This window comes from Mytilus galloprovincialis, chromosome 5 (assembly GCF_965363235.1).
Source record: "Mytilus galloprovincialis chromosome 5, xbMytGall1.hap1.1, whole genome shotgun sequence".
In the NCBI taxonomy this organism is placed as follows: Eukaryota; Metazoa; Mollusca; class Bivalvia; order Mytilida; family Mytilidae; genus Mytilus; species Mytilus galloprovincialis.
The window spans coordinates 80,042,410-80,066,367 of record NC_134842.1 but is presented as its reverse complement, the minus strand read 5'-3'; the positions used below and the strand labels follow the sequence as shown (position 1 = coordinate 80,066,367).

At 31.1% G+C, this 23,958-nt stretch overlaps 1 long non-coding RNA gene across 1 annotated transcript; it reads left to right on the top strand.

Moving 5' to 3' along the window:
- The first annotated feature begins 2,264 nt into the window (after positions 1–2,264).
- Positions 2,265–8,613, top strand: LOC143074758 (uncharacterized). The gene is made up of 3 exons (XR_012978063.1): positions 2,265–2,482; positions 5,191–5,294; positions 8,256–8,613. It is a non-coding gene; the product is annotated as an uncharacterized LOC143074758 (long non-coding RNA).
- The last annotated feature ends 15,345 nt before the right edge of the window (positions 8,614–23,958 follow it).

Sequence of the window (23,958 nt, the reverse complement as noted above, 5' to 3'; positions counted from 1 at the left end):
TGAAGCACAGGCACTCGTCTAAGAAAAAAAAATCCGATATACCTTTATATAACATGTTATATAAAGTTATATAGGAATTTCTTTATAACATGTTATATAAAGGTATATAGGATTTTTTTTCTGAGACGAGTGCCTGTGCTATGAAGGCTTCCTCAAATTTAAATATGGTTGCGGTTCCCATTTTAACTAATAAAATTCTATAACCGTCCAAATAACTCTGCAATGTGATATGAGAAAGGAGTAGGTCCGGTAAGGGCCAATTTTTGCCTCAAATTTCAGGTTCATCGAACGAAATATTTGGACCCTCTTTAAACACTTTAGTGTCTATTTCAATTGATTTAATTCGTTTATGTGAAACTTTTTAACTAATTAAGTCATTAAAAACGCTCCGATTCAAGCTTAAATATGAAAAATCTATCAAATATGCAAAAAAAAATAGTTACTTTTCAGAAGGCTTTTGTCAAAAATGAAAGTGGCCGCATCCGTATCAAAGTTTCACGAAAATTGGGAAAGTATTTTTGAGTATTAGTCCGAAAAGTTTAAACTACAAAATCCCCTATTCATTTATCAATAAAATCCCATAACTTGGAAACAAAAATCAAAAATGTACATATAGCAACCGAAAGGTAGCTAACGTCATTAGATATTTAAAACAATTCACCAAAGTTTCATGAAAATTGTTAAAAGCATTTACGATGTGTTGACGACAGACGGACGGACAAAGATTTGCCATATTACATCTGTAAATGGGAGTACAAAGGACGAGTTGGAGTTAGTTCTTACCGACTTAAGTTCTTTTTTTCTAGTGATTGTTGATTTAATATCATAATATTTAATACCGTATTTTCGAATAATAATAATTGACTCAATACTTTGAAATAAATTCAAAATTTTGTTTTATAACGAATTTTGAATGAAAGTTATTAAAATACCGAAATTGACCGTTATAGCAAATTAACTCCGTATCCATGGTATCTTGAAAGATTTTAATTAATTAAAATTTAATTCTGTAATTTAGATTTCAAAAATGTGTATACGAGATATGCGTGTATTGTTGAAAACAAATGCTAACTTGGAAAATTTTCTTGATTCTTTTGTGATAAGTCTGACTGTGTTAATATTATAACCTTCGAAATAATTTGAAATTAATAGCTTAACAAGTTCAACATGTTTGTAAGGAATAGTTTGCGCTAAAAATTTTGAAACAGTATATATAACGGTCATGTCAGGTTAGATTACTTTATGGGAGGTCAGAGTATTCACTTGATAAGAGCTGTAACAGATAAACCAAAATTTATGATCTCTGTTTTAGCAATACACAAATGTCACAGACTGTAGTGTTTATGTACAGTACATGGTTGCACTTTTCACTTCTACAAAATTTAATTGAAAACCAATTTTTGTTCAGATTAAACAAATGTTGCTTTCGAATAAACAATTGTTACAGGGATCACCATAAATAGTTCTTACATCGAAACTGAAAACTGATATTCTAATTTGTATTTCTAGAATAAGAAACCCTAAGGAATATATTCCAAAATACTAGACTAAAGTAGTAAAAATGTTATACAAGTTTACAATTTCATCCATTTAGAAAAAAAAAGAATGATTCTGATTGTGATTTAAGGATAATGCATCATTTCCTTATAGACTTGTAATATTGTATTCAAATATCTATCATGAAATAAGTTGTTAAAAATTTCGTTTAAAAAAAACCCGCCTTTTGGAAAAAAAGTGTTCTGATTTTCACAACCATGTCAGATTTAGCAAGTATAACTGTTCAATCATTCTTGTAAATACTTTCGGTAATTGTAATTTTGAGCTATATTCTAAAACAATTATTTTCAGATATTATCACATTCAACTGACCAAATGACAATTGACATGTATGAAACAAGGGCACATTAATTAGCAGTTCGGGTTATTTATGATTAAAGGTGTACACTCCCCTCAAAGTTCAGAAAATTGTAGTTTAATGAGAAAACTTGATAGTAATAATCAATGATTGTTTGTTGATTGCTTAATGTTTAGTGGCAAATATTTCATGCAACAACACATGTACATGTTTGTGTAAACACTGAATGTATCCATACCTATTTATTTCCTTGTCTTTGTCTTTTCTTCTTCATCTTCCTTTAAATGTATTCAAGTGATGACCTTCTTTTGCAACACGAAGTTTTAAACAGAAGACAAAAACAATACATGAATATCTTTGTAGTACCATTTATCATGCTGTACGTTGAAAGTGGCATCAGTGACAAAATAAATGTGTGGGCGTCAAATTCAAAGTTACGACTCTGACCAAACATAAGTAGTACATTTTAAATATTGTGTTGACCTACAAATATCAACATCTGTTATCATGTACTTGAACGACACGGATACGTAGGATGTATTTATTGAAGAAAATCAACATTTTCAAGATTCAGATAGAGAAAATCTGTAGATAGTTTATAAAGATGGTAGCCTTGGAAAATTGGAGGTAAATATTTTACTTTTTTCATCATATAGAAGAAGAAAAAAAAATAAATGATTCCGTGTCATGCTTGTGCAGTTTATCTAACAAATCATATAAAATTGAGAAAGGAAATGGGGAATGTGTCAAAGTGACAACAACCCGACCATAGAGCAGACAACAGCTGAAGGCCACCAGTGGGTCTTCAATGTAGCGAGAATTCCCGCACTCGTAGGTGTCCTTCAGCTGGCCCCTAAACAAATATATATACTAGTACAGTGATAATGGACGTCATACTAAACTCCGAATTATACACAAGAAACTAAAATTAAACATCATACAAGACTAACAAAGGCCAGAGTCTCCTGACTTGGGACAGGCGCAAAATTGCGGCGAGGTTAAACATGTTTATGAGATCTCAACCCTCCCCGTATACCTCTAGCCAATGTAGAAAAGTAAACGCATAACAATACGAACATTAAAGTTCAGTTCAAGAGAAGTCCGAGTCCGATGTCAAAAGATGTAACAAAAGAAAATAAATAAAATGACAATAATATACATGTATACAATAGACCTTTATTATACTGGAGTGCATTCAGGTACTAATCCAGCTTTGATTCCTAATAAATTATCATGTGTTATTACGGTGCATGTAACATTTTGAAATTTAATCACATTTCTGAATTTACTTCTTTATCAAGTCTATTTTCAATCTAAACGTACGCATATTAATAAAACATAATACAGTCTATGATTTAAGCCCAAGAATTTGCATCAAAATGATGTTGAATAAAAAGGGAACTTATTTCCTGTACCACTTAGAAAACACCATATTTCCAAATTAAACTGTCACATCAATCATGTCAATTATATTATTTTATTTCACAGACATCAAATGGTTTCTCTCTAAATTTATAGGTGACAATTTTCATGATTGTTGCAAGAAGGGATAAAAATGAAATACACAATACCAATCAAGAAAAGTATATATTTTTTTCATTAAATATGAGATTTCGATTTTTTTTACAATTCTTTTTTTTCAATAAATTGTAAGATTAAAATAATTGAAAAACCATATATAAAAATAATTAGTTTTTAAATAAATCTTGAAAGTCATGATACATCAAAGAATATTTCCATTTTTTTTTTAATTAAAAAAGGGGGAGGGTCAACCCCAAATGTGTCTGTGTATTTTCTTAAAACTTTTTAACAATTTTGTGTTTAAAATACTGTTAGTTAAGTAATATTATCGGTCCCATATCAGTATGAAATGACAGATTTATAGCACTACTTTAGTATTTTATAATTGATAGAAGATGGATCTAGGACTGAATATGAAGTATCGATTAACATGTTCGTTCCGTCAATACTTTTGTTATCGACTGAGCCAAAGGCGAGACCGACTATAAAATGTTTGAAGGTTTGAAAATACGTTACCATCCTCGCAGATATGAGTTATTTCTTCCATAACGCTATTAATGCTTTTTAGTCCCCTACCGACGAAGTCGACTGGGGCTTTAAGTTTGCACTCCGTCCGTCTGTCCATCCGTCAGTCCGGAAAATCAGTTTTTCACACTTTTTTTGTCATGCTTGAAGATATTTATTTGATCTTTGGTGTATTGTTTTAGCATGATAAGTTACAGATAAAGTTCGAACTTTGTTTCAGTCTGGTGTCCTTCGACTTTGGGAATTCACTTAAATAATCAGTTTTCTGTACTTTTTTCTCATTCTTGAAGAAATTGATTTGATAATTGGTACTTTGTTATCCTGACAAGTTACTACAGAGTTCAAATTTGAATTTTGTTCCGGTCTGATGAATTTGTGCAGAGTTATGGTCCTTGGACTTAGAAAATTCACTCAAATAATCAGTTTTCGGCACTTTTTTACGTCATGCTTGAAGATATTTATTTGAAAATTAATTTATAGTTTAATATATAGTTTTTATACAATAAATTAAGTAAATAACCTGTTTCTCTGCTGAAAGATCACCTACATGTTAATCTGCACCTTATTGAACAAATTGCTATTCTCAGCCATGTGATTAGTAAACTGACACTTTTTATTATATTAGCTAAATTAAAAAAAAACAGCTTACAAAATTTACATTGATAACGCAATCAATCATATTAGTTATAGTTACGCATACAACGACTGCATTATGAGTATTAAAATATGTATTTCACGTTTGTAATTAAGAGACTGTGTCTTTTTTTTGGGGGGTAACTTTTTTAAACATATTTATGCCCCCGCCGTAGCTATTACCACTTTGCAAATGGAAAAATTGATGACTTTTTCGTTTCCATTCCCTAACTTAAATTAACTTCAACCAATTGTAATGAATGTATACACAATGCTAATTACCACAAAATACAGATCAAGTTTGAATTTTGGGGGTGTCACTTTTACTGTTCTAGAGTTAATATGCTCCTTTACAAATGGAAAAAAAAATGCTGAATTTGTCGTTTCCGTTCTCTAAATTAAGTAGCCTCGAGAGTAGCCGCAACCAATTGTTATGAAATTATACACAATGCTTATTACCAAAAGATACAGATCAAGTTTGAGTGTTTGGGATGTTACTTATTCTGTCCCTTTATAACTTTATATGATATGCAATTGGGGCATCATCTGTTTCCCATGGACTCATTCCCCATTTTCTTTCAATACTGTTTTATTTCAGTTGTCGTTTATCAGGTTAGATTTGTTAGTCTCTAAACAAGCATCTTTGTACACTACAGATTTTTGGAGACAATGAAAGACGCAAAACTATCTTCCTATAGAGGAGTTTAGAGCAATACTGTTTTCCAGGACAACATTTCAATAACTTTGAAGACAATTAAGGGTAAATAAATTATTTTGATATAACGAATTAAGAGTGTGTATGGTGGGTTTTTACTGCTGACACACCCAGGATTTCTGTTTTTCAGAAATATTGACCCAAAAATAAGTTTCCCCATGTAGCATTTAATAGAAGGGATAACATTGAAAAAAATAGAAGTTAAACTTGAATATTTTGTCAGTCTAAAAACAGTTCTGTGTATGGTTTCTGTATATAGACAAATGCCTGATAGGTTGATTGATTGTTGGTTGTTTTACGCCGCATTAACACAAAAAGGCTATATCTAGCGGCGACAAATGCCTGATAGGTGAGCCTGTATTACACAGTAATAATTTAGAGTAAAAGTAAAAGTTAATAATTTTCTCAGTCAGTAAAATGTAGAATGCATATAACACAAATTTGTTTAATCAAACGAAGCCTAGTCCCAGTAATTAGACAAAGCAAGATGATTGCTTGATCAATTGTTGTTTGCTTTACGTCCAGTGGCAAATATTTTAGGCATGTTCAGGTGAAACAAATAAGAATTAATATATGAACAGTTTGGTACTCTAATAGGGTTCGTCCTGGTATAAAGATCGGAATATCTCACAGGAAATAAGGATATATTTCAAAGGGACAGACCCCTGAAAATTGCTGAACAGAGATGATGCAATAGTTATTGAAGTGATCATTCCCACCGGACGTTGGTGCGTATTTATACACTGTCCCGCACGGCAAAACGGGTTCCCAACTTTAGAAAGGCTTTAACTGTCGGAACGGGAGAATTTCCAAGGGGTGTATTGCTCTTAAATTTCACTCTGACAAAAGTATATTTGATAACACGGACAACTTTTTTAAACCCCATCACGGCAAAGATCTATCATTTAAAATTAATTCACAAATTTTGAACGTTTGTCCATTTTACAAGGACTTCAAGAAAGTTCAGGACTAACTATTATCTTTGCCGTTTGGTTATTATGTTATAGTTATTGACTTTAAGCAATAGTTAGTTCATTAATTTAGTAATCATATCATTTCTTATTCTGATTACGTTTAATTTGCTCAATATATATATCTGATCTGATATCCAAAAAAAAAAAGGCAATAAGTACAAACAAATAAAAGGGGGAGAGCAATGTGTTTTAAGCCAAGAAAAGTATCCAGCATTTTTAAATACAAAAAGTCATGTATGTTTAATAAGATTAGTTTCTTGTAGTTTTAATACATAGTAATACAGAGTTATTTCTACTTTTCATTTCTGGACAGTAAAGCATTTTGTAAAACTCCAGATGTCATTGTTGTATAAACACTAGATTGTTGACATGTTGAGATGGGAGTGAGTGACCTTAAACCTATTAACCAAATTCCAGTGTACTGTCGGCTGTTGGGATATTATATTACATTACAAATAAATTGTTATTTTTGTGTTAGGCTGGGAAATTTTATAACATGCAGACTTATTTAACACTTCAAGGAAAATCACATCCTTACAGTATCACAGCTGATACACAATCTGTCAGTCTTTTGACCAACTGACCTTTAACAGAAAGTTTAATTACTTTTTCTCTACACAAAACTAATAAGCATTACTAATGTAATTACCATACAAACCAAGGCATCGTTACTTGTCTTTTAAAAGTACATCTGACAGTTCAACTTTAACTGCAGAAAACAAGCATTAGCCTTTCAAAAAGGGCTTTTCGACTCTTAGCTGATGAAAATGGAAAGTGCTCTAGCTTTGTAGATTTATTCATTTTCTAGAATAGCCACGTGCATCAATCAACAAATTTTACCACACACGTGAGGTCACACGTTATGAAGTAGTATATATCGTTTAACGTTGTTGTTTACGAAACTCCAGAAGATTCGACTATTTATAGATAAAAGTTACCTGTGTACCAATATCATGAATATGCGCAACAGTGGTCAACAGCCTAATGATCTCCGATCAGGCAAAATATAATTGCTAAAATAGAGGGGATAAATCCGATACTCTACGGGATTGAAGGACATTTACTAGGTTTGGATTGTCCTAACCAATCAATAAACTTTGATTATTCACGTCTCGTAATATCTTCCAATCAGGTAGCAAGAAAAATTCATGCACTGACTGTCTATCGTTCAATTCTTAATATCGACTCTAGGAGTCTAAACTAACCATTTGTCAAATAGAGGATATATGAATAAAACATGTCATAGACAGTCTGGCAATATAATAATAGCATGTTGCGTAAAAGTATTCGTTCAGAATTTCCTCATGCAAGTATTTTATATTTGAATATACATGTAAATATATGCCGGTACTTTCTTTTTCTGAAAGAATTTATGAAAACATCAAAAGATATCGGTAAATATACATTTCACAGAACTAACAAAATAAACTACGAGAGAGATGTCTCATTGGAAATCATACCACTTTTTCTTTTTTCTTTTTATGGGTTCGTATAATGCTATAGGGAAAACGGCAAAAACAAGCATTGGTGTCGTTTCCGTACAATAACTTGTGTTTAAGTGCAAAGATCTCTTTAAAATTGCACTACAAGGTTCCATACTACAACAGGAAGGCTGGGATTGAGTTTGGGTGTAATTGCTCAAAAAAGGGGGGGGGAATAATTTTTTTTCAAATTTTTTGAAGGAGTTCATATTTTTTTTCTTCTTTTAAAATTTTACAAATTTGACCACATTTATTTTGTGTCAGAAACCTATATTTTGTCAAAAATGTTATCACAATCCAAATTCAGATCGTATCAAGCGTGAATATTGTGTCCAAATTTGCCCTTACTGTTCAAGGTCCGACCTCTGCGGTCGTATCAGGCTGTGCTCAGGGAAGCATTTTATTCAATTCAGTATTTAACATTTAAATTTAATATGCTAAATATAATAAATCAGCAATGAGTATGTCGCTATTTTATCGATATCTCTTGTTGGCCATTATTTTTTTTATGTTTTAAAGTAAGATATCATATGTTTATTTATTTGTTTCAGACGTAATGTATGTTCAGAAAAAAAGAAGGATTGATGGCTGTTTAACGTCCAGCAACAAATAAAATACACATTCAGGACGAGAACATGATAATGTGACATGAATATAATCACTGTTTTGTACTGGACCTACACACTGAGCGCTAGTTCACTAGATACACTGAGGGCTAGTTCACACGGTGTGTGTTAAGCGGTAAAACACCAAATTCACGTTTTCAAGTCTTGTAGTTTGACTCTGCCGATTATTGAGCCAACAACCTCCTGAACTCGAGCCGAATATGGGACAACTGAGGCTATTATGTGAAAAAGAAGTGTAGCATACAATATTGTTTGGAATACCATTAAAATATATTATCAAACAGTTTTGTACAGATATGTACTTGTAGGCATTACAAAGCAGTAACTGACACATTTAGGCCTAATGTTACATGCACCATTTATTGTCATGCATTCTATGTTTAAACTGATTGACTGATTAGAACAATGTGTGAAAGGAAGTGCATACGGAGATAAAGTATGATTGCCAATGAGACAACTACTAGTATCTAACATAGTCTGTATGAATCGGGTTTAATCATTTACACGTTAGGTAAATGTACAGCCTTCAATAATGAGCAAAATCTATACCGCATAGTCAGTCAGCTTTACAAGGCCACGACCAAAAAAAAAATTGTGAATCAATACAAACGAAAACAAAAACACCAACTGTTTGATTTATAAAAAAGCGGCATTGTGACTGAAGGAAGAATGTTGTTACTAATTAAAGATAATAGAAAACGTTTATTTTACGATATTTTCCGTTTTGACTTGTTATTCAAGCAAACTGATATTTTCTTTGTTTTTGCTCTTATCGGAAAGTATGCTCTAATTTGATCTTTTCTTTAAAATTTTTTTTTTACAAGATCTTCATTATACGCTTACAAAACTATATATCGTTTGAATCATCAACACGATCATATAATACAGACAAGGTTATATGTTGTAATTTCATTTTGGGGACTGTGCCCCAAATTGAAAATGATGGAGATAGCTTGCTTCCTCATTGAACGCTGTTTTTCAAAAATATGTTATTTTATCATTTTGGGGCTTTTGCCCCAAAATATACAAGCCTGCCAATATCAAATCTATATCTCGTTTGAATCAGCAACATAATCATATAATACAGACATATTAAATTATATGTTGTAATTTCATTTTGGGGACTTTGCCCCAAACTGAAAATGATGGAGATAGCTTGCTTCCTCATTGAATGCTGTTATTTTATCATTTTGGGGCTTGTGCCCCAAAATATACAAGCTTGCCAATATAAAATCTATACACATTTCATAGAAATAAAGTGGGAAAAAGAGAATAAAATAGATTTTCTCTTTTTCAAATAGAAATCGTTATATATATATATATGTGTCGTGTACATGTTGCGATTTTGTACAGGTTATAACATGTACAAAAATATTGTACATGTTATAATTTGTTTAATGCAAACATACAAGTTATAACTTGTACAAAAGTACATTGTACATGTTATAACATGTACGAAATATTGGTTAAAAGGGGTTTTAACTTCTACAAAAATTAAGATAGATCTAAATGAAATAAAATAGATATTGTCTGTTTAGTTAACGCATAAATGTAAATATAACGGAATTTGATGAGACTGTCATCAAAGTAAGAGGGTGAGCGCTATAAAACCAGATTAAATTCACCATTTTCTACATTTGAAAATGCCTGTACCAAGTCAGGAAAATTGACAGTTCTTGTCCATTCGTTTTTGATGCGTTTTGTTATTTGATTTTGCCATGTGATTATGGACTTTCCGAATTGATTTTACTCTAAATTCAGTATTTTTGTGATTTAACTTTTTAATGTTATTAAAATTTAATTTAGAGGACAATGATCACAAAGTTTCAGAAATGTATGCTTCATGACTTATGTTGGCATAATAAATTTTCATGTAATTGTATGTTTTATGCAGTCCATCATGGCTTATATCATTGTGACACTATTTACTAAAAGCATACATTTCCTTAATGACAAAACATTAAATACTAGTAACTAAATTCATTTTAAATTTTTAAGAACAATGCCTTAAAATTTTGCGTAATATTCCTCCCACTCGTTTTATAGCATGCAAAACCTAAAGCTATATCTCAAATGCTTACTCTGTTAAAGCAAGAGAGGGCTAGAATTGTTTTCATAGGACCCCGCTTTATTATAAATATCTTTGGATATACTCGTCAACATTTTTGGTCATCAGCATGACTTATGTAGATTTACGTATATATATCCTCTACTTTGAAAACAGGTATTGGTGGCCTTTGGCTGTTGTCTGCTTGGTGGTTGGGTTGTTGTCTCTTTGACTCATTCCCCAATTCCATTCTCAATTTTATTTTTAGAGAAATCTGTCCTGGCTATCAACTTACGTCTTTTAGTGTCAACTAGAATGAAAGTATTTTACTGTTGCCTTAAAAGTGGACACTCACAATTATAATTCATCAGATAAGAATACTGAATAGTGTTTGTAGACTTAATGGCTTTTAAGGTATAAAGAAAGTATTAAAACTATACATCTGTTTCACAAAGCTTTCTCATGACTAAAACATGTCTTAGGATGATCTTATGACATATCTAAGGCTTGTTTTATGACATATCTTACGAAGCAAATTGGTTTCACAAAGTATTCCTTAAATAGAACATCTCTTAAAGTTGGTCCTACAGTTAGGACTACACAAGAGGTGTCTAACCAGGGTCTTAGGATAGTCATAAATATATTTATTTAAATTACACTCATTTATTATCTTATCATCAATTTTTATTTTCCTGCTTAATCTTTGTACATTGACGGATTATCATTAGTTGTCAACAACAAACCGTCAATGTATTGATTTTAATTAATGATGCACCATCTTATCCTTTTGTCAACAATAAACCGTCAATGTATTGATTTTAATCAATGATGCACCATCTTATCCTTTTGTCAACAACAAACCGTCAATGTATTGATTTTAATCAATGATGCATCATCTTATCCTTTTGTCAACAATAAACCTTCCATGTATTGATTTTTATCAATGATGCACCATCTTATCCTTTTGTCAACAACAAACTGTCAATGTATTGATTTTAATCAACGATGCACCATCTTATCCTTTTGTCAACAACAAACCGTCAATGTATTGATTTTAATCAATGATGCATCATCTTATCCTTTTGTCAACAATAAACCTTCCATGTATTGATTTTAATCAATGATGCACCATCTTATCCTTTTGTCAACAACAAACCGTCAATGTATTGATTTTAATCAATGATGCACCATCTTATCCTTTTGTCAACAATATACCTTCCATGTATTGATTTTAATCAATGATGCACCATCTTATCCTTTTGTCAACAATATACCTTCCATGTATTGATTTTAATCAATAATGCACCATCTTATCCTTTTTTCAACAATAAACCGTCAATGTATTGATTTTAATCAATGATGCACCATCTTATCCTTTGGTCAACAATAAACCTTCCATGTATTGATTTTAATCAATGAATCATCATCTTATCCTTTTGTCAACAATATACCTTCCATGTATTGATTTTAATCAATGATGCACCATCTTATCATTTTGTCAACAATATACCTCCCATGTATTGATTTTAATCAATGATGCACCATCTTATCCTTTTGTCAACAATAAACCTTCCATGTATTGATTTTAATCAATGATGCACCATCTTATCATTTTGTCAACAATAAACCGTCAATGTATTGATTTTCATCAATGATGCACCATCTTATCCTTCTGTCAACAATATACCTTCCATGTATTGATTTTAATCAATGATGCACCATCTTATCCTTTTGTCAACAATAAACCTTCCATGTATTGATTTTAATCAATGATGCACCATCTTATCATTTTGTCAACAATATACCTCCCATGTATTGATTTTAATCAATGATGCACCATCTTATCCTTCTGTCAACAATATACCTTCCATGTATTGATTTTAATCAATGATGCACCATCTTATCATTTTGTCAACAATAAACCGTCAATGTATTGATTTTAATCAATGATGCATCATCTTATCCTTTTGTCAACAATAAACCTTCAATGTATTGATTTTAATCAATGATGCACCATCTTATCCTTTTGTCAACAATAAACCGTCAATGTATTGATTTTAATCAATGATGCATCATCTTATCCTTTTGTCAACAATAAACCTTCAATGTATTGATTTTAATCAATGATGCACCATCTTATCCTTTTGTCAACAATATACCTTCCATGTATTGATTTTAATCAATGATGCACCATCTTATCCTTTTGTCAACAATAAACCGTCAATGTATTGATTTTAAACAACGATGCATCATTTAATCCTTGAATCTTATCATAACCGATACAGTGACACCTTTACGTATATCTTTGCTAAGATCATCATAAGACAGCTTTGAGAATAGGTCTGAGATGTGTTCATAGATAGTCATAAGTAGACCATAAGACATGTCCTAAGTTACATTGTATGACAGGTTTAGGAATACTTCGTAATACCGACCCCTGGACATTAACTGTATCAAAAAATGACGAAATACACTAACAATGAATGATTATAAGAAAGTGACGAAAATATTATTGAGGTTAAAACATCTGTTGCGATAATAGAAACATATCTTTATTTTACAAATTTGTACAAGTTAAAACCATTTTTAGCAATATTTTGTACAGGTTATAACATGTACGAGGCACTTGTGTACATGTTGTAACCTGTAATTTTGCATTATACAAATTATAACATGTACAATATTTTTGTACATGTTATAATCTGTACAAAATCACAACTTTTACACGACATATATACAAAATAAACACAATGTTGAAACGATATTGTCAACATTGCGATGTATACGATGTGAACGATGTAAACAGAAAAGTATAGACTTTATATACACAATATAAACACGACGTTGATACGATATTGTCAACATCGCGATGTATACGCTGTGAACGATGTAAACAGAAAGGTATATAACATACGGATAGGATACAATGTAAACGACACTATAAAGTTGGCATTGCGATGTTGACAATATCGACAAAACATCATGCACTGGACATAGTTCATTTGCTTCGATACTCTCTGTTCTAAATTTTCCTCGGAGCTTTTTAATTTACTTTTTTAATTCATTGTCTTTTAGATTATCGATCCTCACGAAAAGACTTTTAAAAGAAAACTATCTCCCTCTGAGACATCGGATACAATAAATTATTTCCCTGGTATTAGCCAATCACAATCTGTCATTTTCATGAACTATTATAATATTTGTTCATACTTACATGCTATAAACATTAATATTACTTGTTGACAGTATAGTGTATACTCACATTAACTCCACATTTAAGTAGTCCGCAAAAGTATCAATGTATAAAGTTCTAATGGCGTTGTCCGACAAATATCTATATAAAAAAGTACAATTCTATTTGACAACTTCAATCTTTTATTATGAGAATAATGTTACATTTAAAATGAATAACTAAAGCTAAGACAACATTTCCTGTCGGTATTGTGCTGGTGTTGTAAAACATCATACTCCGATCAATGCCTACCTTCTGGTATTGTCAGTAAGACATTTTGCCATGTGTTGGATGTCATGAGTGTTACAATATTGTCAAATTATTCAGTTGTATTTGGCAAAACGTTTAGAAAAGTGTGGTTTTTAATGCTCTTCAACTTCGTACTTTATTCGGCTTTTTAGTTCTTTTAACTTTTTGAATTCAAGCGTCACTGATAGTTTTTGGTAGACGAAACGCGCGTCTGGCGTAGATATTAAGTGTCAATCCCAGTTTCGATGATAAGTTGCAAGCAGTAACTGCTGATCGAGTTTCATTTCCCCGAGAATATCACAGTCCAGTAGTCAACACTTCTGTGTTGACTTGAGTTATCATTGATATGTTCTCGATTACAAATTAAGTATTAACCAATCTTTGATTTTTTTTTTAAATACTAAGGCTTTTCTACCTCAGGAATAGATAACCTTAGATGTATTTGGCAAAACATTTGGGATTGTTTGGTCCTCAATGCTCTTCAACTTTGTACTTTATTTGGCGTTTTCATGTCATTTTTATTCGAGCGGCACTGATAAGTCTTCTTTAGAAGAAACGCTCGTTTTGCGCAAATATAAAATGTCAATACAGGTATATATGATCAGTTTATTTCCCATGGAAACTGAAAAAATAATCAAAATGCTTGACACTTTATGAAATTGTACAACAGTGTTAAATGGCATGTGTAAATGCGCTGTTCGACTTTGGAATGTTCAAAATGGCTACCGTTATCCTGCCAATTGCGTGATTGCATTTACAAATGTAGTTCCATATTGTATTTAGTAAATCTTTTTTATTTATATCAAGAAACTGGACATGTTTAGATATATAATAAAACGATGAAAAGCAGTGTTGGTCACAACTTAGCTTAGTGATGAGCAGACAAGGACATTCTTTTTTTAAATAAGAATTGATTCATTCGAAGTTGTCAAAATTACACTTAACATATTGAGTTTGCTCATATAGATGTATAAATCAATATTATTTCAAAACCTCTGTACATCTAGTACACAGTCAGGGGCAATAATACAGATTTTACTAACTGTAACAAATGTTCACAGACATCTGGTTATTTTTCTCATGATATATACAATCTAATTCTTCTGAAACACTCAATAACTTTCCGACGCACTTATCTTTCATACCGACACTTCTGGGTCAAAGATTGGTCTCTTGGGACTATATTAAATTATCATTGTCCTCCAAAATCTTGAAGGTAGACTGATATAAATAGATAGATACTTGTGAATTAATTAAGACTTGAAGTTATTTATTATTTGTAACCCAAATCAGTTACATAAACTCATCATAGATATCAGGACTAAATTTAGTATAGACGCCAGACATGTGTTCCTTAAATAAGTTTAATTATTAATTCTTTTAAAAAATGTATAAAATAACTTATTTCGGTAATGTTTTTGTCGTAAAACTTTAAAGTTACCCTTTAACTCTATACTCCTCTCTAATTTTATTAATAAAAACTACATTTAGTCTATGTTCTATTGAAAATTAAAATAACATTATTAATTAATTTTATTATTTTTAAAAACAAAAATTACTTATATAAGTAACTTAAAAAAAAATAACTTGTTTAAGTAACGCCCCTGACTATACAATATTATTCTGGTCTTTTTATGGTACTAACAGTGTTATTTGCTGTCTGGATATCGACATCAATAATGCTAAATTGAAAAGTTGAAACAATTTGCCGTATATCGTGTTTTTTCACGTCGGCTTTTTTTCGCGATTTCATGACAAAATGGGGAAGATAAATATTCACTGTGTATAAATTTCGCTCACTGAAAATACACGCGAAAAAAATCTGTTTGCAAACGAAAGTGCACAATTTAGAGAACTTTGTTAAGGAACGTAAATTAATTATGCATGTTAGGGTATGCTAAAAGTTGAAGGTTTGGATCATTACAAATCTTCTTGTTTTGTTATGATTTTTACATTAAATGCTAATTATTTGGATTATGAGACCTATCAATACAAAAGCTGGTTACTACTTATCATCTGATTCATGTGTTAACAAAAGGTGTCGCACGCATGTTAAGCTGATTTAATTATTATGAAAACAGATATTTTATTAAGTTTGCTCATTATTATGCTCTGTTGAACAACGCAAAAGACTCTTTAATTAACGTATAATTTTTATAACTTATGAATGTTAATATAAATCTGGAAATATGTAGGGAAATTTACGCGGAGTAAAATTTCCACGTTTCTTTAACTACCGTGAACAACGCTAAAATTAAACACACGCTAAAACAACGATACACGGTTCACTAGACGACGTTGTCAACACGTAATGACGGCCATTATTTTACGTTGGATTTGGCATTCTACCCTGAAATGTTGCATTTATGACATTCTTGGATGTTTAAACTTAATTCTAAACAACACAAAAGATAAAGGTTTATTCCAGATATTCCAGTTAATTGTTATCAAATAAGTCGGATCCAAAGAAATTATCTAAACTGCAAAAATAAAGTGTAAAATTATGTCAAACATGAAAATTGAAATCCAATAATTCATCATTTCCTTTTCAAATACTAGTATTGAATCAACTATTTTCTGGTGAATTACATTCTGATTTCAGTCTGTTGTATCCGCCCTTGTCTCCGAAATATAATACCCACACAAGTTGTCAACGTCCGTTTTCAAACTGCTCAAAGTGTTCTCCACGATCACCTTGGAAAATATTCACGCTATCACGTCTTGCTCAGATAATAAAACATTGTAAACCTCTGACTGCAAATACGAACCATAAAAAATCAAATTCGTAAGCACGTATGATCATGTTTCATGCCGATTGTAAGTTCTTTGAAGAAAGGGATAATTTCAAGGACACAAAAACTAGGCTACTGAGACTACACAAATTTTGCTGAACGTCTCGGGTTCAACTCATAAGTCCATGAACGAAATCATTGGAATGTAAGATATATTCAATTTCACTGTTGGCTATTAATGGGGTTCGTGTTGCTTATTCTTTAGTTTACTATGCTGTGTCATGTGTAATATTGTTTGTCTATTTTTCTTTTTTTATTTTAAGCAATTGCGTTGTGAGTTTTTTTTTCCCGATTTATGAGTTTGACTGTCCGTCTGGTATCTTTTTTCCCTCTTTTATACCTAGGATTTCATTTGGAAAAATATATTTCTTTCCCTAATTGCATATTGATACGCCAAAATTTGATATTCATAAAAATTAAATCTTTCATGAACATAAAAAACAAAAGAAAAGCGATCACAGGCACTTGTTTCAATATCCATGATCCTCTTTCCCATATAAAAAAAAATTGGATAGCCATTCATATCTGTGAAATTTTAAACGAAATTTACAAATTGAAATTAACCACTTAATCACCCACCCATTGAAAACTTACACATGCAGTTACATGTATCCCCATGGCCAGAAACTACTTACCAGTTATATTATTCCTATAGCTATAATCATGTTTATACAAATTAATAAGAATGATAATCCATTGACAATATTTCCAAAAATAAACTCCAACTTCATTAATATCATAATATAATCAAATTAATAGTGTCATGACAGTGGTGGTTCATGGATTTAAATTAAAACTAGGTTGTGAGTGCCCCAAAATGTATAAAATTTCAGCTTGCATTGTACAATGAACATGTTAGATATTTATGCACACTATTATAATATGTTGTCTTTGCCTGTTACTTTTATGTATTGAGCAGAAATGCTCGAGGCATAATTATTTATAATACATAATTGATATATAAAATTGAGAATAAAAACGGGTTATATGTCAAAGAAACAGCAACCCAACCAAAGAGCAGACAACAGTCAACGGCTACTACATTTGTAATGGTTCTTCATTGCAGCAAGAAAATATGTATTTACATATGTATTTACATATTTTCTTGGTAATTTATTTGGCAAATTTTATTCATATGTTGATAAAAACAATGCAAAAGTTAGTTTTGCTTTGAACAATTTAGTATATTCAAATGATTTAGTAATTGTATGTACAATTGCTTTATATTTACAGAATGGAGAAAGATGTTCACTATGAATAAAAAAAAAAAAAAACAGAGGACTTTTTATATCAACAAAAAAAAAACTTGTACATATACATACAAAAAGAAAACAGTAATCAAATGTAATATCAATGACGAGTTATGTTGGAAGCAAAATTACTTTGTTAATGGAGAACAATATGATGAGAGTATATAAAGGGAAAGTAATCCAAATTTATCTATTCAGGGTAATCACAGTGGGTTATTCACAATGCGTTATGATTTCAATCCCACACATATGAAACGAAAACAAGATAGACATGGTATTAAAACTATTTTTATAAGGAAATTGACTGAAAATATTCTACATTAAACAGTCAGACAAGAAAATTGCCAATGGAATAAATTTGAAATGGAAGTTTAAAGTTTATTGTTTAAAGGTCAATGGTTTCATTTGGATTTATTAACTTTCTTAAAACCTAATTACAAAAATGAAGGGTACAGTAGTTTAAAATTAATTTATTAGATAAAAAACAATACAAGGGAATTAACTCGTACATGATGTGCATGATATTCATGAGAATGAAGTGTTTTACTAAACTTGACCATTTTTTTTTCAGATAAGAGAATGACTTAAGCAAGCCATATTAGGGTCATAGATGGCAATAGCTACGATGAATTATCATTCATCAGTACTTTTTGATTGAATTAACAAACTTAATTTTAAACAAAATCTTTTTTTTTTATTTTCAGTACACACCACATCCTGTCAGAAAAATAATTTTACTGGTGGATGCTAATTTTAATACCTGGAATCAGCAATTGATATGAAATCTGTTAAGAGAGATCTATTCATGTACATAATGGTAACCGAGGTGGTTCAATTTTTTAATTAGAAGACATTTTTGTTGAACTTATGCAGGATGGAATAAATGAAACTTAAGCTGACTATGGGCTTAATCAAGTTAATGTGTGGTAAAAAGAGGATTTTTAAATATGCAGGATTCATCAACATCAAAATGTGCATAAATAAAATGTCGCCATATTTTGTACAAAAAAATCAGATTATTGACTCATTTGTTTTCATGAAAAAAATAAATTCAAAGCAATATCACTGTTGTGTAATTAATAGAATCTCACATTGAAGTTATATTTCTGACAAACGAATATCTCTTCCCTCTGGACTCAAGTGTATCCCTTTTATTTTGCATGAGTTTAATTTTAAGAAAGCTCACTTTTACTTTTTGGCTAATTCAAGTTTTACCATTTCAAAATTATTTGACTTTTTTCATGGTAAATAAAACTTTTATTTATATGTTGTGAAACTCAATTTTGCTTTGATATTTTTTCAAGAATTGAATCACAAGGCTGAATTTGATCAAATAAGCTCACTTTTGGATTTTTATCACATATCACATACTTACATAAACTATTAAATTGAAAATGGAAATGGGGAATGTGCCAAAGAGACACCAACCCAAAAAGAGCCGAATACATGAGCAGAACCATTAATGTGCTAAGATGGATTTCCTTCACATTTGCCCTGTTGTTGAGTTTAAGTGAAAGAATATGATTATTTTATTCCCTTTCAATTTAGGGAGAAGGGTACCAGTATTCAACACTATATTACTACATGTATATCATATAACCAGTTGCAAATGTATGATACAGCAAACCATACAACATAGCCCCTGTGACTGAAAGGAGAAAAGAGATGCACAACATACACACAAATATTCCATTTGGCTAGCTACATGGTATCAGTTGAAATATTTTGTTGATTTTTTAATGGAACAGTTTTTTGTAAGAATTTATTTATCAAAAGTACTACAGTTACCTTTCAGTTTGACTGCATAAGGCTTGATTACAGTTCTAATATAAAAATAAGAAGTTGGGGTATGATTGCCAATGAGACAACTCTCCACCATATACCAAATGACTTAAAAGTCAACAAATATCGATCTCTAACGGCCTTAAACATTTAGCAGAACCAATAACGTATAGTAAGCTACATGTACAAAAAAAACTCCTAAATAACATGACACAAACAGAATGAAAAGGAATATTCTGCATCTGTATGCAAAAGGGAAATATATTAGAAATAAAAGCATGTGAAGCAAAAAGTAAAAATACTGACCTCAAAGGAAAAACCAATCGAAAAGTCCATAATCACATGTCAAAATCAAATGACAAAACACATCGAAAACGAATGGACAAGAACTGTCATATTCCTGACTTGGTACAGGCATTTTAAAATGTAGAAAATGGTGGATTATACCTGGTTTTATAGCGCTAAACCTCTCACTGGTACGACAGTCACATCAAATTTAAAAATATTCATAATGATGCATGAACATGGATGCAAATTAATAAATAGTCAATCCAGAAAAAAATCCTACTATAGATCTTCAATATTATGGTTTATGCTGTTTATTCACAACAATTGGCAACAAAATTTTACATACTTCATTCAAAAAATTGACATGAAATAAAAAGAACAGGTACCGTTGAATTGGTATAAAGGTTAAGGACATAGGACGGACGAGTATTAACACGAACACACCATGATTCTGTTTGAATTGCAAACACCTAGACCTAACTAGAATAACAAATGTTCGTCCCCCTATGCATAGATATATTACTATATTTATATTACTAATATAGTAATTATATTAATGCCCTAAGATTTTAAAATAAGTAAAGTAATTTGAGACTTCACTGCAAACCAAAAATTGAGAACCATGAGCCCCTTAAAATGACGCATGCCTTTGACAAAATTAAAAAGAGCCCCTCCTTTTTTTGTGACAAAATAAAAGAAACAAAAAACATAACGACAATTGTATTAACGAAATGAAAATTATGAAAAGAAATCGATATCACCTCATCAAATAAGTTGTTTACTTTAAAAACTCAGCGGTCGGTAACAATATTCACGAAATGAATCTTGATCAACTATAAGTACGATGATAACAAGTCAATCTCATGATGATGATGTAAGCCTAAAACTGGTAGTTTACCAAGTTATGCCTGTTTTAGTATAACGTTGATATCGATTCAACGCAAAGCATGACTTTCTTGATATTATGATAAACAAAATTGATACAAAGAAGAAAAGATTCCAACTTTTTATGACATTTTACGTTAACATTTTCTGCGCCGGAAATTGATCTATGTATTGACACAACATCTGATGAGGTCGATTCAGGCATATTCTGTTAAAAAAATCAGTCGCACTTAAAATTTATTGATACTTTAAATTATATTCATTATGTTTCAATGTAGATGATAATCAACTTCGAGAGATGAATAGCTATCGTGTATACTTCAGAAACAAGGTTAAAGGAGGACCACGCCCCCATAGTGGGGACATACAAAATAAAGATGACTGTCATCCATTTCTACTCGATAGAAGTGTCTCATTTCTTTTTATTACATCTGCATTATGTACCAAAAAATTATAAAAATGAAATTATAAAAAAAGATCCAGACGGAGATTTTTTAGAATCATCTAATAATTATAGCAGACCAATAGACGTAATAGATAACTAGACGGATGGCGCCTTCTTTAATTTCGAACAAAAATCTACATTATTACGATTAATTGACACATATTGATATTTTATAGGGGTTACATATATAAGGATTAGCTATTCTTGGTGGTTGAATGAATATATACCTTAAAAATAGAAACTTTTCCAATTTCTAATTCTACCGGCCTTGCAAGGGAAAACCTATAAAAACTGAGACCCCTACTTTAAAATGGGTACAGTTTTTGCCCTACTTTGGACACCCCTTTTCTTTACGAGTTTCGATGTGAAATACTAGCGAGATTACGATGTAAATATTTTAGGAAAATTGAAGGGTATGCATTTTTTTGTACCCATTTTTAATATCACTTTTTAATTCCTGAGTGCAGAAAATCGGAATTCGAAATTCTATGTTCAGATGTGAAAAAAAGATTTCATTTTATCTTTTTGGTTAAAACTTGAAAATAATAAGTAAACAAACTCATATATTTTTCTCTTAGAAATGTGCTTACAATCAACAGAATTTACCGCCGGTAATTTGACATAAAAGAATGATTTTTTTGGTAAAAAGCGCGCCAATTTTTCAGTTGAAGTCGGCCGATGCACAAAAAGTCCAATTTTCGGAGTAGGACTATTGAGCGTCGCCAAAACAACTTTTGGTCAAAAAGGGACACTCGGTTGTCCTACTGGTTAAATATTAAGATATTGATTGTACTGTTTCGATCATACTCCTATGTGATATGCTTTGATTCGAAACAAATACCGTATTTGTTCTATCAGTACAGAAATTATTGACGAGGGTTTGGATTTATACTGATTGTATCATGGAATTGCCCTGTATGCCGATATTTTACCTCTCGCTAACGAATAAGCGCCGACCCGTGGTAAAATCAGTATAACTTCAAGCCCCAAATAATTATTTTTTAATTATATCTTGTAACTCGATAAGCAAACTCTAGCAAAAAAGAAAGTCTGAACACACTTTTGTATTGTCTGTCAAAATAAAAGCTGCAACAGTTAAAAAACTAAATTTATTCAATGCAAAGATAAAGATTACATTTTAAGAGGACGCCAATAATGTATATTATAACCGTCTAAAATAAACGTTCTCTCAGATCATTTTGATATTGGATAATCGTAACCAAACGACCCTACGAACGTATATACTGTTGACATCTCTAATATGAAAATATAACAAGGTTGTTACCAAAACGGTTTTGTATTCAATCATAAACTTTGTCTTTGACAGTAAACGTCTTACATTTGTATACATACATTTAGGGGTTGTCAATGCATTTTTATGATAATATTTTTGATCTGCATATTTTCTTATTTAATTGTACCAAGCGAGTCGTCCTGATATGATACAGTCCTAAGGTGGTTTAAACTTCCACTAATACCATACACCGTTTCACAATTCACCATACACCGTTTCACAATTCACCCTACACCATTACACTATACTCCCTGTGCCGTTACCTAATACACCTTTCACTGACTTTGTTAACAGCGATGCAGCTGTCATACACGTTACACCATTACACAATTCCCCTTACACCATACACCACAGCACCATACATCTTCTATCATTGCACCATTTTCCAAACACCATTACACTATACACGTTTGTTGTTTTGAGGGAGGGGGAATTTTACACCATGCGAGGGCTGTAACCTTTTTGATTAAACGTACCGTTTGTTATACATGTTAGTCAAAGAAAAACATTCTAGTTATTTTGCTCGAAATTTTAAGACGTTCGAAACTTTAAATATTAATGATGTCCATTCTTATCTGAAAGGATCAACCAGTCATCATATAAGTTTAGTAATTTCAGTTAATTATGGTATTGTGTTGTGACATGTTTTAGAAATTCATGCGTGAGAAATTATGATGTATGACAGGATCTCTAAATAAAAAAAAATACATACAACATGTATGCTGACTCAGGGAAACTTGGTACTTCTGTTATTCCTCTGCTTTCACACTGATACAAAGGTCCTCCCGGGTAACAAATCATTTCACAGATTGGTATTTTCTTACAATCGTCGAAGGCATTGCAGCTCACTCCAACTAATGATAATAGTGTTAATTCCTTGCACCACAGTAATAAGGACATTTTTCCTGTAAACGGTATTCATGACAAAGTTATAAATAGCTACATGTATTGTATCGTGTGTTAGTTGATTTTTTATGTTTAAAGCAAACATTTACATATTTATTGCTTTCCTTGTTAATCTATTTGATTAATTTTAAAATATATTTTCAGCTTTATAATATAAAATATTTAGTTATAATTTCGCATTTTGCAAAATAAAGTTTAAACGTGGATGTTAAACAATCGTGTAACTTTACACTTCTGTGTAGTCTTTCTTCCTAAGTAATTCGTTAAAACATACTTAAATTTTCTAGCCTTAGTTAATATTCGATTGTCAGTAAGAAAGAATATTATGTTGTTGAATATCAATTTAACACCGGATGATTGTCCGGCTTAACTGTTTTTGAGCAAAAAAAATGTTTTCGTTTTGTACACAACTATTGCGTTCTAAGTTCTGCATCTTGTGTTTCAAAATATTCATGATA